We start from the raw sequence: 19,737 nt of genomic DNA, 5'->3' as shown, positions 1-19,737 counted from the left end.
CTTGGGTACCCCAGACCTTCAGAAGGCTTACATCTAGTGAAGGAGCTGGAGAAGCTTGGGGTGAAAGTGATCAGTGACGCCCATTAGGGCAATTCCACGAATATTTTCCTGAGTCCTCTGATGAACCAGGCACTGTGAGGCTCTGGCAGGGGTGGTGGGGATGAAGCTGCAAAGATGAAAAGGCATATTTTATGTTCTTGGGAACTTAAACATTAACAGGGAGAATAAAAATAAGGGGACAAACCCTAGCACATATCATCATCATTGATTTGTATCAGACATATTTTGGTTATAAATTATAGAAATCCAACTCAGATGGTCACATTTACTGAATCACATGACAGATAATCCCAGGGATTGTTTTGGCTTCAGGCAAGGCTGGACCTAGGTGCTCAGATGGTGTTGCCTCATCTTTTGGCCTCTCTTTTTTCCTCTGAACTGGTTGGTTTTATTTCTAGGCAGACTCTCTTCTTATAGTGGCCCCTGGCAGTTCCAAGTTTACATCCTAGTATTAGCAACTCCAGGGGAAATAGAGTGCTTTTTCCTAAGAGTTGTAGCAAAAGTCCTGGAGAAGACTTCCATTGGTCTGGCTTGTATCCCTGTATATATGCCTGAGCTAATCACGGTGTAAAGTCGTTGTGATACTGTGATTGGCCATGGAAAGGTATGAGTTCCCCCTTAATTGAGAGTGGAGGTTGAGCAGTTCTGCTCTCAAAAATTGGGGTGCTGTTACTGGAAGAAGGAGAGCAGATGCTGGGCAGGCAAAACCCATGCATAACACAACCTCAGAGGTAGAAATGGCCTTGGTGTGCCTTATCCAATACCCTCACTTTATAGATGGGAAAACTGGGAGACCCTTCAAATCCCATCTCTGCCACTGGGCAGGCTCTGAGAAATCTCTTTACTTCCCCGTGCCTCAGTTTCCTCATCTCTAAACTGGCTAGAATAATGACATCATAGGGTTAATTGGAGGGACTTCCCTGGCGGTCTGGTGGTTAAGACTCTGCGCTCCCACTGCAGGCACAGGTTTGATCCCTGGTTGGGGAACTAAGACCCCGCATGCTGCGTGGCATTGCCTATATATATATATATGTATGTATATATACGTATATGTATGTATATGGGGTTAATTGGAAGGATTAATTCATATGACTGTTGTAACACATTTAGAACAGCGTAACATTGGGTGCTCCTCTTTGCTCACATCCCCAGGATTCCCCCAGAGTCCTTCACTCTCTTCTCTGTGTCTCTGAAATACTGCATCCATCCCTTTGCTCAAATCCAGTATTGTCATCATTTGTTCTTACTCTCATGGAGCTCAGTTTCTTCCTCTGGAATGTGAGTTCTTCAGGAGCAGGGACCAGGTCTTGTGAATCGCTGTTCACTGCCCAGCACCTAGCAAAGGTCAATACATATGCGTAAAAAAATCAATCAATCAATCAACCAACCAATCACCAAAGTTGGTTTTGCAGACCAGTGGTTCCATTTATCTAACGCTGCCTAACAAACCACCACAATCGACTGAGAACAACATTTATTTTGTGCCCAAATCTACAACTTGCGCTGGGCATGGTGGGGACAGCTTGCCTGTGTTCCACCTGGTGGCAGCTGGGGCAGCTAGAAGGCCAAGGACTGGAGACGTCTGAAAGGCTGCTCACCGACATATCTGGTCCCTGGGCTGGGAGGATTCAGGCAGCCGCTACACAGTCACTGCAACGGGATGGTGTCAGGGAGATGGACTTCTCCATGTCAGTGCAGGACATCTAAGTTGTACGACCCAAGAAAAAGAGTACCAGAAGGAAGCTGTATCACCTAAAAAAAAAAATCAAAACAGTTTTAGAAGAGCTCTAGATTTATAGAAAAACTGCCGAGATAATATAGACAGTTTCCATGTACCCAACACCCAGTTTCTCCTATTCTCTTAGGTTAGTGTTGTACGTGTATCACAATTAATGAACCGATATTGATACCTTTATATAATTAAAGCTCATACTTTATTCAGATTTCCTTAGTTTTTACCGAATATCCTTTTTCTGTCCTAGGATTCCATCTAGGATACGACATTACATTTAATGTCCTTAGTGCCCTGGGGCTGTGACAGTTTCTCATACTTTCCTTGTTTTTGATGACGGTGACAATTTTGAGTCCCTCAACTGGGATCTGTCTGATGTTTTCGTCATGATTAGGCTGGGGTTATGGGTTTGGGGGTAGAAAACCACACTGGTGAAATGCCCTTCTTATCACATTATACCAAGGGTATATATCGTCAGCATGACTGATCACTGTTGATGTTAATTTTGATCATGTGGTGAGGTGGTGATTATTAGTTTTCTCCACTGTAAAATTACTCTTTCCCCCCTTTTTCATAGTGTATTTTTGGGAAGGAAGTCACTAAATATGCACAGCCCACACTTAAGGAGTGGGGAGTTGGGCTCCACCTTCTTGAGGGCAGAGTATCTAACATAAATTATTTGAAATTCTTCTGCATGGGAGATTTGTCTAGTTTCCCATATTTGTTTATGTAGGCAATCATTTATTTATATCAGTATTGACTCACTTATTTATTTTGTGCTAGGGTGCGTTCTTTTTTTGTTGCTTGAATTGTTCTAGCTTTGGCCATTGGGAGCTCTTTCAGGTTGACTATTGTGTCCCTTTCATTCCCCTCCTCGTGCGTGTGTGAGCGTGCGTGCACGCGCGCACTTCCTTACCTTTAGGCACTACAAGATGCTCCAGACTTATCGTGTTTATTTCCTGCCTTTGTCTAGAATCAGCCATTTCTCCAAGGAGCCCTGGTTCCTTTTATTGGAGAATGGTACTAGAAACCAAGATCTGGGTGTTAGGTGGGCTCATTGCTACTGGGGTGTATTGCCTTTTTAAACATAGCCTCCGAAGTCATGGATTTCTCTTCTGTCATAATCACAGCCTTGCTCAGAATCAAGGGGAGAGAACACAGATTTCCCGCTTGTTGGTTGAAGGTCTGTTACCGTCACATCGTAAGAGCTTATGAGACGGGATATACTGGTGCCATCGTTTTTGGAAAACACCATCTGTCACGACAGTGATTCTGCTACCCGCCCAAGGATTCTTATTTGATTTAAAACATCTTTCACCCCTGTTTGGTTTCTATTTTGCTTCAAAGAAACTCTTTCCATGGTGTGGTTTTTCTTGACAATGGTTTTAGTTGATAGAGGGACATACATTCAATAACATTGAGCCACACTGTGAGACAATCATTGCCTTCTCATTACTCTCCTAGTCCTTTCGTTGGGGTCAAGGAGAAAGTCTCAGTTTGGTGCTACAAATGGAGCACTTGTAACACTTGCTCATTTCTTCTCTTTTTTAATGTCCTGGCTCAGAGCGTTCTTACAACACAGCCTTCTGGGTAGAATTTAAGCGTATTTATTTATTTTACTCTGGCAGTCACTCTTTGCAGCAGAGACAGTCACTGCTTACCAGTTTGCATGCGCCCCCCTCCTCCCCCGCCCCCCTATGTCTCAGTCCCCTGCACTCTGGCAGGGCCTTGTGACTCTCTGTGGCTAATGGGCTGTGTGTGGAAGATTTAAAAGCCTGTGAGCGACCCTCCTGTTCTCTCATCGCCTGTTCTCAGATGGCATTGCTGCTTCTGCCTGACACTCATTGAGTGAGTAAAGCGGGCCTCCTGCCAACCCACTGTGGAGATGCAACACGTGTCGTGTGAAACTTTGCTCTTGGGAGCAACTGTTATTGCTGCATCGCCTAACCTTTCCAGACTAATAAACGTTAAATAGAGTGAGTGATACTGGATTTTCATTTACATAATGATGCAAAATTCACCAAAATAAAAAGTGAATTTGTTCGAAGAAAAATAAGTGAATCATTTGCTAGATGATACCCAGATATGGTGAAAATCCTCAGGGCAAGGACTCAAATGAGTAGCATTTGGGGAAATACTACCATTGTTTTCTCAGCTTGCTCTCTGCACGGGACCTCTGACCTTTATTGGGATTGGCCAGAAAAAATAAATCTCTGTTAATTCCCATTTGTTCCCTGTATGTCCTAGGGCTTAAACAACAATGACTAGAATCTCTTCATTAAAACTGATTAGTCAGAGATTACATGAAAAGATCTGAATTTTCAATTTCGTTTTAGAGCCAAATACCTTGACTGTTGTGTTCCCCAGACACTAATCAAGGGTATAAACCTGGTGAGAGGGAGCTTTTCAAGTCTTTCTGTTCATGGGGTGCTCTTTAAAGGCAGAAACAAATGCAAACTGACTCAGAATGAGAGACCACCCAAACACTGCTGCGGAGAGGGGAAGGATGGAGCCCTTTCCAACTCAGTGCCACCAGCAGCCAGCCATGTGCTGATTAGAGAGTAATTGGGTCTTGGCACAGTGATTTGCATGTTGGAAACTGCTAAAATATTCAAGTACTTGACTGTGTCTCTTCCAATTAGATGTAATAAATGCAGATTTGGGTGGCCATATGTTTTATTTTGATGTAATGATTTTAACCTTTATGGAGTGTGTGTGCGTGCGTGCGTGTGTGTGTGTGTGTGTGTGTGTGTGTGTGTTTCTCTAGGGCTGCCTGATTTGAGATAAGCTGGTATTTTAAGATGCAATGTGATTCACTTATTAGAGACTCCTTGGGATTGTAAGAACAGGTAGTGTTAGCCTGTTCAAACTAGAAAGTTTGAATCCTTCTGCTTTTATTTATTCCCTCCGTCCCTCCCTTCCTTCCTTCCTTTCTCCCTTCCTCCCTTTGATTAGTCTCTCTAAGCCTCAGTTTCCTCATCTGTAAAATAGGGATAATAACAATACCTATGAGAATTTTTATGAGGAATAAAAAATATCTTTCCTGCAGATGAGGCATATAGTACAGTGTTTGGCACATACAAAGTGTTCAATAAATGATAGCCATTATTTATTTTTTTAAATAAATTTATTTATTTATTTTTGGCTGCTTTGGGTCTTCATTGCTGCATGTGGGCTTTCTCTAGTTGCGGTGAGCTGGGGCTACTCTTCGTTGCGGCGCGCAGGCTTCTCATTGCGGTGGCTTCTCTTGTTGCAGAGCACGGCCTCTAGGCGCACGGGCTCCAGTAGTTGTGGCACGTGGGCTCAGTAGTTGTGGCTCACGGGTTCTAGAGCACAGGCTCAGTAGTTGTGGCGCACGGGCTTAGTTGCTCCGTGACATGTGGGATCTTCCTGGATCAGGGCTCAAATCCGTGTCCCCTGCATTGGCAGGCGGATTCTTAACCACTGCGCCACCAGGGAAGCCCCCATTATTATTGTTATTATCAGCTGTGTGTCTCTTAGCAGGTTACTTAACCTTTCCGAACCTCAGTTTCTCCATTCATTACTCCAGATTGCTGTGATGTCTGAAGGAGATAATTAGATATTATTTTTATTATGTGCTCAGTGAATGAAGGAAGGAAGGAAGGAATTTTGGGACTCATGTATTAGTCAGAGTAGGATCCCAACAGTAACAAACTACCCCAACATTTTGGCCAGACACAGTAAGTTTATTTCTCCCTCTCACTGCATCCCAGTGTAGAGGCACAAGGAGACTCTGCGCCGTACAGTCATCTGGGGACCCACAGTCCCTCCAGCTGAGGCCTACCCTCTGCAGGGGCCTCGAAGTCCTCTTCCTTCCGTCCATGGATGGGAAAGATGGTGGCAGATCTCATGTGGGAGATTTTTATGGGCCAGGCCTGACAATGGTCACTTCTGTTCTGCTTCCAGTGGCCTCTCAGTACAAAGCTGGCCACAAGGAAGGGTGGGAGATGGTCTAGCTATGTGCCCAGGACAGCAAAGAGGGTGACACCTCACCCCGGATTAAGGTTCCTAGAAACCACAAAGTGAGGACCGCCAACTGCGTCTGAGACTCACAATGTAATAACAAATGATCTGACTTGATGTCACAACAAGTTGAACAGGCAGGGGAAGGCTGGAAGGAGGGGAAAGGAGAGAATCACATTCAGAACAACAAAGGAGCCCTGCGTCTCTGCTATGGCTCTGAGTCCCACGTGTTGGAGCTGTAAACTGTGTCCATACCCCCTCATCCCTCCTTCCGTCCTTGGTCATTTCCTCCTTGGGAATCCATTAGGAAGCTCCGTCATTGTTTTTCTGATTTCATTCAAAATGCCACCAAGACACATGCTCTGCAGTCTGCCACTTCAGTCCTAAGTGGGGCGTTTTTGCTAGATGGATTGATTTTTTAAATGACAGCATCTGTTTGCTTGTACACATTTATTTATAATTCTTCCCTTGGCAATTAGAGCGGGGGAACCGGTGAGCGGTAACCAGCTGTTTGAATTAGCGGGAAGGCAGGCAGTGATTTGATCTGTGAAGGAGTACCAAAGCCCTGGACAGAAGCAATAAAAACGAACAGATGCCTCAAAACACACCACCCCGGGGAGGGACTTGTAAATCACGTCACTGCTGGCCCCAGAGATGGCAGCTGAGCTGGAAAAGCCCATGAGAGTAGGGGGCTCTGTCTGGCCTTCCCTGGGACTCAAGGGGGTTGATGGGTATATGGGGGAGGGTAGCAGAGTAGCTGAGGGGAGTGGACCTCGGCAAGTTGGACCCTCTGCTGAGTTCCCATTTCACTCAGGGGAAAACCCAAAGTCCTTACCATGGTCCACATAGCCCTGCTGATGTGGCCCTACTCTCTCTCACTCCTACCTGCCTCACTTGGTCTGTTCAGCCACTCTGGCTCCTTGCTGCTTCTAGAACATTCCAGGGTCTCCCTGTCCTCAGGGCCTCTGAGGCTCCAGCTTCCCCTGCCTGGAGCTCTCCAACTCCATCTCCAGTCTCCAGGGCTCTCTGCTTTCGCATCTGTGCTCCAATGTCCCTTCTCAGAACCTACTAGTTAACACTGCAGCTCTAGCCTTCCTCTCCTCTCTCCGTTGGTTTGACTTTCTCCCCAGCACTCACAGCTTTTCTAACGTGACATGCATTTTAAATAAACGTTTATTTTCTGTCTGCTCTGTAGAAGCTTCACAGTGGCAGGGACCTTGCCTGTCTTGTTTCCTGCTGAACTGTGCTTGGCACATAGTAGGTGCTCAGGAAATATTTTCGACTCGATGAAAGGATTTACTTTGGAGGGACACATTGCCCTTTTCACTCTCCTCCTCTGCAATTTCAGGGGGAGGTGTCACAGAAAGCCCAGGTCACCTAGGGTGGAGCCCTGGGGACACCAACCCTGTATTCTCCAGCTCTGTAGCTCCCCAGGGCCTAGCCCAGAGCTTGGCACACAGTAGGTGTTTAATAAATTGTTGTTCTATAAATAGTTATTGAGAGATGACTGAATGGCCCAGGTTGACACTCATCAATGCTCGGGCAAAAACCAAGGCATCATCCAGAGTCTTTCTTCTATTTTATTGTTGTTGCTGTTGTTATTTTTTATTATTATTATTTGATTCCTTTGCCCAACACCAGAGAGTCTGACCAGCAGCACCTCTGAAATATACCTTTCCTGCAAGCACCAGTCTCCTGATCCTCCCTGAGTGCCGCGGCCTGGACCACCGTCACCTCCCACCCAGGGGACCCATCCCCGCTGCTACTCTTGCGCCCCCTACTGTTTGTTCTCCAAACAGCAGCCAGAGTGAGCTCATAAAACTGTCAATCAGATCTCACCCTTCGCATGCTCGCCACCCTCCCAAAGGGGCTAATACCGAAATCCAAGCTGCGGCCACCGTGGTCCTGCACACGTGTCCGGTTCTTCTGCCCTCCCTCACGGCGAGGCCACACTTGCCCCCTGGCTTCTTTTGAATATCCCTCAGAGCCTTTGTACTTGCTGTTCCCTCTTCCTGGAATGCCTTCTCTCTGGTTGGTTCCATGCTGCCGGCTCCTTTATCCTTCAGGTTTCAGCTCAGATGTCACCTCCTCGGAGAGGCCTTCTGGGACTACCCCATCTCAACCAGTCACCCATCCCCTCCCCCTGCCTCACGGGGAGGAATGGCCTGAATCCCTTGAGGTTCCAGGGACTTCGGTCCTCTCTGCTCCGTCCCCTCCCCCCACCTCCTCCCATCTGCTTTTGTACACGAAGCGGCATCTTATTTGGATCTATTACTTTATCTTTTTTGTTGTTCCACCTGCCTCCAGTTTCCCCTTTCCCTTCTCATCAAATCAGGCAGCTGTTATCTCAGGGGAGGGATACAGGAGAAGGGGAGGAAGAAATAGCCCATAAGCCTTTCTAGGCTTTTCTTCTCTTTCAGGAGAATTTAGAGTGCTCTCGGAGGAACCAAGAGGCTGCTGGGGATTTGAGGCACCTCGGAACCGTCTTGGAACAACGGTGGGGAGAACGGACCCCCTCCCCAGGCTGCAGAGAGACTTCCCTTGGCTGACGCAGGGGAGGGGTGAGAGGTGAAGGGCTGGGGCCTGAGTACCTCCCTGGTCAGGTCCCGGAGAGGAGGCTTCCTCTAAGGCCTCCCCTTGGGTTGAATCCTACCCACAACTATGCTTCGTTTGGCCCATGAATTGTCTTAATTTTTTTTTAGTTATTTGTCCATAAGAGACTGGATATTTCAAAATTCTCTTGAAAATTCAGGTTCAGATTTGCAGTTTCTCGTGAAAAAGAGATCCAGTCGCCCTGGGCCTGTGCTCCTGTGAGGCTGCCCCTCCCCACGGGTGAGCCTGACACCAACTTGCTACTTCCCGAAGCCCCTACCTCTTGCCGCTGTGTCACAGCCAGTCTACCTGGCTTCTTCTTTCAATGACTAGTCTGGTCCCTGGGGGCATCTGAGTTCTCAGGTTCCGGAGGATGGTGCCAGAGACAGCTTGAGCGGTTTCTGGGGCATGTTCTGGAAGCTACAGAGAGTTTCTGCTTCTGAAGGGGTCGTGTGGTCAGGAAGGATGGAAACCCACACAGACAGTGACTGACCAACACTGGCTGTAACATCTTGGCACCGCGGAACCCCAGAGCCGAGGCCCAGTCCCAGAAGGGGGCGGGAAAGTCAAGCGGACTGAAGTTTACTCTAATGCTCGCACGGCAAAACGAGGGCAAGCGTCAGAGATTCAATGGGTTGCAGAAGAATTTAACAAACGAATATATTTCTTGAGCAACCGTGTTTGTGGATGAAATGCGGGGCTGCTGCCACCCTCCTTCAGGCTCCAGATTACCCCCCCTTCTATGACATTGACTTTCAGTCAGAACGGACCAATTCTTATCTCCTCTTTACTTAAGGAGGGAAGGGCTCCAGGGTCTCTTATTGGGAGAAAGCCTTTAGGGCTGGGCTGGAGTTGACCTTGCGACCCTTTTAGGGAGTTATCACTCCCGCTGGGCAGGCAGGTCTAGAAGAGTAGGAAAGGCCTGACTCATTTCATGCCTCTTGGTTGAGCCGCGTGCAAAAGCCGCTCTTCGTCAGCTGCTCCTGGCCCTGGGCTTTTCTCTCCCTCATCTGCTCTGCTGAGACTGGCAGGTGCCAAAACTTACAAAGAGTCCCAACCTGCACTTCCATGTAGAACAGCAAAGCATCATAACTTCTGGGTTATGACCAAGGGGAACAACTTTTTCCGCCAGCTAAGGTGACACGCGGCAGTTGGCATTTGAACAAGCTGCTTCTCAGGACCAGTAAGAGAGAGTAAGCGCCACCTCGGAGCTATCAACTCTCAGAGAGAGAGGAATCGCTGCAAGCTTGTGACTTCCGTTATTCAACTGGTATTTCCCTCGAGGTGAAGGGAGAGGTAGGTTATTTATTTAACAGGGCACTTGTTAAGTGCTAGGCACAGCACCCTTTACTTACTGCTTCAACAGTGCTTTGCAAATGTCAACTCAATTAAATCCCCACCACAACCCTATGAGGTTGGAGCTATTGTTATCCTCGTTGCACAGTGGGGAAACTGAGGCACAAACCTCTAAATAAATTGCTCAAGGTCCCACAGCTGGTGAGTGACAGAGCTGGGATGCGGTGGCCTGGCTTTAACGTCTGTGCTTCTAACCACTGTCCTGTGCTTAGGGTGACCAGCTGTCTTGGTTTTCCTGGGACCGAGGAGGTCTGTCCCAGGATGGATGTGGGACTTTGAGTGCTAAACTTAGGACAGTCCTGGGCAAAATGGGACAGTTGGTCATCCTAGCTAGGCTGCTTCTCGAAGATGGAAGGTGGTTGATGGTGAAGATGGAAGCCCCCTTCTCACCAACCTCTATTTATAGGTTTTCCCCAGTCTTGTAAATAAACTATGCCAGGCGCTGTGTTGGGGGGTAGAAAGGGCAAACATGGCCCTGTATTCCTGGAGCTGACTCTCCTCTGGGAGAATCGTGACAATGAGACAAATAATATATTGGCTACTTGATTGTAATGGTGCTTTGAAGGGAATGGAGTGAGAGACAGACATCTTTAGAGAGAAGAGTCAGGGAGAGCATCCCTGAGCAGGTGGCCTTGGAAGTACAGGTATCCCCCATTTTTTGAAAGTTTGCTTTATGCCACTTTGCTCTTATGAAACACCTATATTAGGACCTCTATTTGCTAACCGACAAAAATCCAAGGAGGGCTTTCTCTTTTATGAAAAAAAGGTGAAAAGTGAAACTAGCGTTCAGTGTTTGCTTTGCAGCGAGCCATTCATGACACAGTCATGCAGCCCTGTCAAGCTCCTTCCTGGGAACCACACTCAGCATCTCGGCATCAAGCCACCGTAGCTCTGAACTGGGCCTGTGAGCATCTGTGCTTTACCTTGTTTTATTGTGTGCATCCGTGAGCAAGATGTGTCCTAAGGTAATTGCTTCTTTGCTTTATGCCATTTCGGCTTACAAAAGGTTTCATAGGAATGCTCTGCTTTCAGATAGCAGGGGAATCCTGTAACAAGATGTGGCTATCCAGGGGAAGAATGATCCTGGCAAAGGGGATAGCAAGTGCAAAGGCCCTGAGGTAGGAACAGGCTTGGCTTGCTGAAGGAGTGGCAAAAGCTTGGGGAACAGCAGGCAGTGGGCAAGAGATGAGCGTGAGACATGGCTGTTGGTGATGAGGAATCTGGATAATATATTAACAACAGGCAGCCACTGGGGGATGTTAAGCAGAGAAGGAGCTGGATTTGAGTTGCGTTTTGCAGTAGTGGCTCTGGCTGCTGTATGGAGAAAGGACAGAGAGGGATTCAAGGGGAAGCAGGGAAGCGCATTAGGAGGACATTTGTCTTCCCAGTCCAGGCAGAGGTGAAGATGGCGTGGACTAAGGTGGAAGCAACGGAGTCGGAGTGAAATGGGTGGATTCGGGAACTATGTTAGACATGGAGAGGTGATATTTGCCATGGTTAAGAAGCGGAGTTGGAGGGTAAAGACAGGCCCCCACCCCTACTGTTGGCAGGACCGGGGCAAGAGCACAAATGCGGACCCCCATACATGTCTAATATTTAGAAGTCAAGCTAACACCATTATTAAGTGAAATATATCCTGCTCTCCAGTCCTGGGAAACACCTTCTCTGTAGGCACCTGGAAGCCAAGTTTACATTAGGACTTCTGCGACTTCTTGGGGTTCTGTGCCAGAATGTGGTGGCCATGGGAGACTGGGGCAGTGACCTCCAAGGTGTGGGCTCCTTTTTTGCTGGGTTATAGAAAGGGAAACATCAGGGATGATGCCTGGGGTTTTGACTTGAGCAAATTTTATCCCAAATTCATCCTCCGTTGTGGCGGATTTTTACTTATACTCCCCTCCCCCAAGGCTGAGTTTCTTACTTTTTTTTCTTCTCCTTCAAGACTGCTTTTGGAAGTTTCATGCAGACAGGCCTTTTCTACTGACTGTGATCTCAACCAGTTTCTAGCCCTCTTTGAGCCTCAGTATACTCAGCTGTATATTGGGACCACTGATACCTTCTTGCTACCTACCTGCCACCTAGTGAGTGAGAGGATGCATGTAAAGTGTGTGTGGCAGAGACAGCTGTACATCCACAAAAATCCCTTTCTTTTTTCCTCTGGGCACGTAGCCTGTATTTCCTAGTCCCACTTGCTGTTAAATGTGGCCATGTGACTGTGTTCTGGCCAGTGGAATGTGGGCATAAGCGATGTCCTACTTCCAAGCCAGGACTATTATAACCTCCCCCCTCAAGATCCTTCTTACTCTTCCCCTGTCTGCTGGCTGGGTGTGAAGCTCCAGCGGAAGGCTCTGATACCTTAGAACAGGGGTTGGCAAATGATGCCCCATGAGTTAGATCTCACGTGCTGCCTGTTTTTGTAAATAAAATTTTATTGGAACACGGCCATGTCCATTCATTTATGTATCGTCTATTGCCGTGCATATGTGCTCTAATGGCAGAGTTAAGTAATCGTGATAGAGACTCTATGACTCACAAAGCCAAAAGTATTTACTGTCTAGCCCTTTATAGAAAAGTTTGCTGACCCTTGCCCTAGAAGATGGCAGAGCCATAAGGTAGGAGGAGCTAGGATCCCTGAGTAACCACATAGAAGGCCTCGTGCCTGCCAGAAGTTGCCATGTTGGACTGATTCTCAATGAGCAAGAAACAACTGTTTATTGTGTAGACCTCTAATATTTTGTGGATTGTTTGTTAAAACATCTGGAATTACTTATCCTAACTAGTGCAATGCTTGGTACACAGAAAGCAAACAACAAAAGATATCTTCCTCCCATTCTCCATCGTTTTACAACTCTCCGTATACTATTGTATTTGGAATAGCTCAGAAAAATGAGTTGGGCTTCCTTTAGGCCTTCTTTCACCTCTGAGCCTTTGCACAAGCTGGTCCTAACCCTTCTGCCAAGAACATTCTTTCCCCATTTCTTCACCTCACTGTCTCCTACGAACCTTTCAGGCCCTGAGGTAGCACCACTGCTTCCAGGCACCATCCCTTCCTCCTGTGCCCCCCAGGACTCGGTTGGGTGCCTCTGTTATATGCTCCTAAAAAACCTTAGAGAAACAGGATAGCAGAGTGGTTATGAGCTGAGATCAGGTTCGGCCGCTGGGCTTCAGGTCCTGGCCTGCCACTTAAAGCCATAAGACTCTGGGCAAGTGGCTTAACCTGTCTGTATCTCAATTTCCTTATCTGTGAAACGGAAATAATATGATCTATCTCATCGTGTTGTTGTGGGAATTAAATGAAGTAAAGTGCTTGGAAAAACATTTGACACCTTGCCGGGGCAGAGTGCGTGTTAGATGATGGTATTACCACCATTCTTATTGCTGCCTCTACCGGAGCAAGGATCCCACACTCCTCCTGTGATGACGCTTTTCCACAGGACTCTGAGATAACTTGATGGTTAGCAGGCTCTCAAAACGTTGTGATTGGATGAATGAGGGAAATGGTGGCTGGTGCCCAATCCTCTGGGGCTTGGAGTGTAGGTTTTTCAGGCAAAGCTGCCCTGGGCAGTGCCTGGGAGAGGGTGAGGGACTAAGTGAAGCCGTGTGTCCTGAGCAAGGGCAGTGTGTGGTCAGAGGAGATGGGCTATAAGCCATGGAACACAGCTGTTAAGGCTCTTTGTTGTAAGACCACAGAAGCCACTGCAGCAATCTTAAGTTGAAGAGGAATAACAAATGATTTAATAGAGCACAGAATTTCCAGAGGGCTACCGCCAGACTTGAAGGCTATGCAGACAGGAGGAACACTTAAATTACACCACCAGGCTGCTCTGATGTGGACCCTCTTCCTGCCATCCCCAGCCAGAAGCCACTCGGTCATACAGGGGTCCCACTCTAACTTCTGCATGGCTGCTCTGAAAGCAGGATGCCTCTCCTGTGTGTTTCCACGGACAGATGGCACTGGAGAGCGCACAGAGTCTGTGAGAGAGCTTCTTTTTTTTTTTGCAGTACGGGCCTCTCGCTGTTGTGGCCTCTCCCGTTGCGGAGCACAGGCTCTGGACGCGCAGGCCCAGCGGCCATGGCTCACGGGCCCAGCCGCTCCGCGGCATGTGGGATGTTCCCGGACCGGGGCACGAACCCGTATCCCCTCCATCAGCAGGCGGACTCTCAACCACTGCGCCACCAGGGAAGCCCCTGTGAGAGAGCTTCTTGATGCCAATCTCCCTGCCCCAAAGAATTCTGGGGACCTGACCCTTTATTGAAGCCCCTTCTATTTATCTAACAACAATGGTGGGTAATAATACTGACAACTGACATTATTGAATTCCCACGGGACACCAAACAATGAGTCATGTGTTTACAGCATTGTCTCCCATCATCTTCACAACAATCCTGGGAGATAGGTGCTGTTATGAGCTTCATTTTACATATGAAGTCCCCGAGGCTCAGAGAGGTTAAGTAACTGATCCAAGGTCACACAGCACAATGGAGAATTCAAATCCAAGTGAACTCCGGAGCCCAGATTCTTGCCTGCCACATCATCTTGCTGTCTTTACTCTCCCGGAAACCTACTTGGTGATTTAGACAATGGAGGGAGGGCATCTATGCATTTATGAAACCTGGTCTGGGCCAATCTTCCCCCTAGGAAGGGATTTCCGCAGGGCCTGTGTTGAGATTGTACATTCCCGCTGAAGTGGTGGTGGTGGGAGGGGTCCCTAGCCTGGGGGACAATGAGCCTTTTGACCTCCAGCGACCAAAGGGAATGGAGCTAAGCTCCTGTCAGCAAGGCTGATGACATCAATGCCCCAGGATACTTTTTCCCTTTTCTCCCTTCTCCATCCTCCTTTATCTTCCTTCACTTATCGTTGTCACAACCTCCATCACCACCACCATCCTGTTATAACCATCCCTCTTCACGATGCTCCACCGCTCTCACCACCGGCGGCCCACTGTCCTGGTTACATTATGACCATAGCAGTGACCATCACCCATGGCATCATCACCATCTCCAACCATCTATCAACCGCTCCAACCATCACCAAACTATCAGTGCTACCATGTCTGCCATCAATATGACACCTTCATCACCATTGCTATCACCATTGTTAATCCCACCAACACTGCCCCCATCACCATCCTTATACTGTGAGCCTATTTGCCATTATCATTCACCACAGTCCACCACTGTCACCACCACTTGCCTCTACTTGTCACCAAATCACCGCCACCGCCACCACCGCTTTCATTGTCACCATCACTCATATTTTCATCACCACCAACACAATGCAGTACAAGTTAGATACTTTATGACTCTCTCCTGTATTTTAAGCTTGTGTTAAATGCCAAGGGGTAAACATGACTAAGAAGGGGAGTGTGACTCATGTCCACCATCGTTATCATCATTAATTTTGAGTGGAACCTCATTAATGCCATATTAACCTCTATCCCTGGCTAAACAGTTGCTTTGAACAGAACAGCATCTTGTAAAATTTGTGCGCTCACCCGATACCAGAACATGTCCCAGAACCCAGCTCCCGCTCCCCCAGCCCAGTCCAGCCCATGGATTTCTTGTTGGCTTTGCCTGGGGCCCATCAGATAGGACATTTCCCCTGCCGCCATCCTTTTCCAGGCCTCTTCGTGCCTGTCTGACTAATTTAATACTGGACTTTAATACTTCTCAGCCTCAATATGGTGATATAATTGTTACCACATGTTATGTGGGTTTTATAAGCTTGAATTAAATGTCACTTGGTTGAAAGCAGAAGATGGGAGAAATCTGTTTCCATCACCAAGTTCGTGTGAGGCTGCTGGAAGGCTGTTGTCTTTTGGAGACTGTGTGGGTATTCTGGGGAAAATGATCTTTCCTCTGAACAGGCCACGGAGAGGGAAGAGGCGCCTGCAGGCCTTATTTTGGCCCTAAATGACCAGTCAGAAGGAGGTAGATTTCGATCCATTTCAAGAGTCTGGGGTTGATGGGTTGGATATGCTTCACGGACTCTTCTTGACCCTCTGCGCCCTCACCCACCCCATCACTCCACCCGCATTGTACTCTGATACTACTTCCCAGCTGTGTGATTGTGGGCAACTAACTTGACTTTTTTTTTTTTTTTTTTTTTTTTTAGTGGTACGTGGGCCTCTCCCGTTGCGGAGCACAGGCTCCGGACGCGCAGGCTCAGCAGCCATGGCTCATGGGCCCAGCCGCTCCGCGGCATGTGGGATCTTCCCGGACCGGGGCACGAACCCGTGTCCCCTGCATCGGCAGGCAGACTCTCAACCACTGCGCCACCAGGGAAGCCCCCTAACTTGACTTTTTTTGTGCTTCAGTTTCCCCAACTGTAAAATTGGGATAATAATACACCTACTTGTAGTGAAGGTTTTATGAGATCACCCGCCTAAATCCAACACAAAGAATTGATCCACATCACGGTCATGGTAATAGTAATTGTACTGGCACCGACACTCATGCTACTAATTATAACAATAACTAGTGGGTTTAGGGGCTGATGACTCAATAGCCCTGTGGCCATTCTAAACAGCTTGAGTGAGTTAAAAATGGTCATTTCCACTGTGTCTGTGGTTCTCACAGGCAGGCAGCTGATTTTCTTGAAGGGGGCTTGGAAGAGGCAGTGCAGAGATTTGGGTTTGATTCCTGGTTCTGCTACTTACTAGCTGTGTGACCTTGGGCAAGTCCCTTAACCTCTCTGTGCCTCAGAAGTTGTAAAATGGGGATGATCAAATGACAGCCTCATAGAGCTGTGGTGTTGATGAAATACCCAGGTGCTTGGCACGAGGTCAGTGTGTGATTAGTGTTTTTTGTTGTTATCATTGTGAATCAGTCAACCAAACAAATGTGTCCCTGTTTCCAGTGGTTTCTAAGTGGATTCAGGCATGTTGAAATGTGTCAGGAATGCTGATGGGGGTGGATCCCCCATCTGTGTTTACATGAGGGCTGAGACATCTGGAGAGCAAACCCTCGGAAGCAGCAAGAAGCGGGGCCTGCACCCACGGCATCCAATTTAAGGAGACCCTCACTCCCAGGCGCTGGTCCCACACTTCCACGAGCCTGAGAGTAAGCGCCTCCTTAAATTTTGCATCCTGAGCCCTATACTTGTCTCACCCCTCCTGATCCTGGTAAGAAGCTAGACTGGTCCAGCTGCTGCAGTGGTCAGAGCAAGGCCAGGATGCTGAGCCCAGACTTTCATCATAAGATCTTATAACAGCCACTAGCAAGAGCAAAAAAAAAAAAAAAACAGAGAGAGAGAGACAGACATTGCTACAGTGAGGCAGTGAATATTTGTCTTGCTCTGTGATTTCTTTTGAACATCTTTGGGAAATTGTCTTTCTTCGTAGCCCTGCCTCCTCAAGATAGAAGTCAAGGGATGCCATCTGGCAGCCCCCCTTGCAACCTGGGTGTGGACCAGGGATGGTCTCAGGATAGCAGGAGGAAGGTCCTGGCAGGGGCGCCATGGGTCCAGCTCCAGCAGCATGAGGGGCCGCTGTAGGGTCTTTGCTAAAATACCTTTGCAGTGTCATCTGAGGACCCTCCCTGGCTTGGTAGGCTTAATTCTCTAGCTTCTCTGGAGACTCAGTGAATGTTGCTGATAAATGCCTTTATTTCCTCAACCAACTAGAGTGGAGCCTGTTGCAGGCACCCCAAAGCCCTGACCAGCGTTGACATATGGAGTCTTCAAGGAAGTGATGGGCTGGAAAGGCCTGGAGCTGGGAAGAGGACAGACACCCACGTGCTTTTTTCTCGTGCCTCTCATCTCTGTTTCTCTCTGGCCCCGAGCACAGATGAGGTTTCTCAGATTTTTGGTTCATTTTTGCAAGTTCCAGACCTCACAGAAAATAGACCCAATGTCTCTTGGCCTCAGCATTGAATTTTTTGGGAGAAATTCATCTGAACGGCCCAGCTTGGGTCAGCTGCCCTGTCCCGTTGCTGTGTCCAGGGAGTGGGGTTACATGAAACAAACGCTCTTGCTGGATCCGCTCCCTTTGGCGGGAAGTCTCCTCGGGAAGGAGACTTTGGGGGGAGCTGTGCACGTATCCCCAAGAATCTAACTGTAGTCAAGAAGTTTCTATGGCTGGAGCGAAAGAGGCCACTGAGACTTTTGGGGGGCTCCGCCCTGTGGGGTTGGAGATGGCTGTAACTCAAAACAGAAAGCTCTTTCATTCTGGAATACACTGGGGCCCAAGGGGCTCAGACAGGAGGCTGCTGTAACAGTGAATTAACAAAAAAATCCATTTGCCTCCCCTGCTTCCCCCTCCCCGACACAGGGCACAGAGCGGTGACATCTGGAGGGCTGGGGATGGTGGGGACATTGGTGCCTGGCAAGGCAGCAGCTAGGCTGGGCTCAGATCTATTTGTGAGTATATGTGAGTACCTTGGGTAATCCCATAAATACTGCTGATGGAGAAACAGGGCTCTGGAGGCCAAAATTCTTGTCAAAGCAGGTAAATCCCCGTCACTGCCGTTAATCAGGCAGGTGGGCCCGGGGACCCCCAGGTTAGATGGTCATTAGCTCAACACCCTCCCAGGCACCAGCACCCCTTCCCACCCCATGCAGCCATTTCTCTTTATATGCAGAAATATATGCAGAATTCAAAGTGAGAGGAACGGAGGACCTTGGGTTGGTTTTACAGAAACAAAGTGAGATGTAGTGTTTCACAGAATCTAGACTTTCTGAGGGAGAAAATACAACACTGTTATGAAGAAGAGGCTTAACTTGTGGGAGCTCATAACACGCCCATATGGAGACGGCCCGTCCATATGGGCCATACAGGTGTGACGAGAAGCACCCACCCCTTTCCCTTCCCACCTGGGGTCCTACCTGCTGAATGGGAGAGTGTGGAGATGTCTCCTCACAGCAGCTGCCCCAGCCTTGTCTTCCGTCCTGTTCTTTACCCACCAGGCCCCCTCTTCTGTCTCTGGGTCTCCAAGTCAACAGTTGCCTTCTCCTGCCTCTGAATGTTGAACTTTGCTGAGCCTTTTCCCTGCCTTTGTTCAACTGGAACATTCCTATCATTCTTCCAGACCTCTCCTCAAGCTTCCTCTCTGCACGAGACACTCTGGGTTGCCTTCCCAATATCCATTCCCCCTTCTGATAACAGAACCCATATATATATATCAACAGGATGCTCCCGGCCGAAACGCCTTCCCGACCTCCCTTGCAGGAGGCCAGTCCTGTGACGTAGGCATTGCTCCCCTCTCCAGTGTTGTCCACAGAAGCATGATCACAGTCTCAGTGACGTCCCCTGCAGATCCGTAGTTGAGATGTGGTGGTGTTTGGCCAGGATCTGGGATACTTCAACACCCTGCCTCTCAACCAGCAGATGGAATGATGATTTTGGAATCAGACAAACTGCTTTCAAATGTGGCTTCTGCATAACATAATCATTGGGTGACCTCTGACTGAGCCTCAGTTTCCTCCTTTGCACTGGGAACAACGCTGGCGTCTCAGGCTGTTGGGAGGGCTGGTCCAGGGTATAAACTCCACAAAGATGATACGCCCACATGACAGGACGGGCACACAGTAGGTGCTTAACATATTGGGATTGAGTGGATGAGAGGGCAGGTCTCAGCAGAATGATTGGTCAGGAAATCTTATCAAAAAAACTGAATGGACACCCAGGCCACCTCTGGGCTACAGGTTCCTGTGGGGGACACAGGGAGGGCAGGGGAGGGGAAGAAAGGGTTAAGTGTTGGGGTCCCTCCCCCAACATTAGAGCAGATCGGCTCTGATCAGATTTATGCAAGGGATTCATTCCTGAAGCCATGCATTATTCAAGACTAAATTTCCCAGAGGGATAAATGCAAAGCAAGATCTGCATTATTTCAAAATCTGAACATACGGCAAGTCTTTATTAATATTTTTAAATCGCCGTTTTCCAAGTCACGTAATGCAAATTTTCATAAAATGGGACGCGCTGTTTCAGGTTTCTGGACAAGATTCGGTGGGCAGGAAGTTTTCTGAGGGTTGAACAGTGATACTCTATTCCTGGCCTCCCAAATGTGTGGGCGG

At 48.1% G+C, this 19,737-nt stretch overlaps 1 long non-coding RNA gene across 1 annotated transcript; it reads right to left on the bottom strand.

The window, feature by feature from the left end:
- Nucleotides 1-1,350: 1,350 nt before the first annotated feature.
- LOC132438814 (uncharacterized) lies at nt 1,351-18,578 on the bottom strand. Its single transcript, XR_009522227.1, has 3 exons — nt 18,547-18,578; nt 1,659-1,812; nt 1,351-1,395 (listed from the first exon to the last, which is right to left on the bottom strand). It is a non-coding gene; the product is annotated as an uncharacterized lncRNA (long non-coding RNA).
- Between the last annotated feature and the right edge of the window lie 1,159 nt (nt 18,579-19,737).

This window comes from Delphinus delphis, chromosome 15, assembly GCF_949987515.2.
Source record: "Delphinus delphis chromosome 15, mDelDel1.2, whole genome shotgun sequence".
Taxonomy (NCBI): domain Eukaryota; kingdom Metazoa; phylum Chordata; class Mammalia; order Artiodactyla; family Delphinidae; genus Delphinus; species Delphinus delphis.
This window is presented reverse-complemented; position numbering and strand designations above follow the sequence as displayed.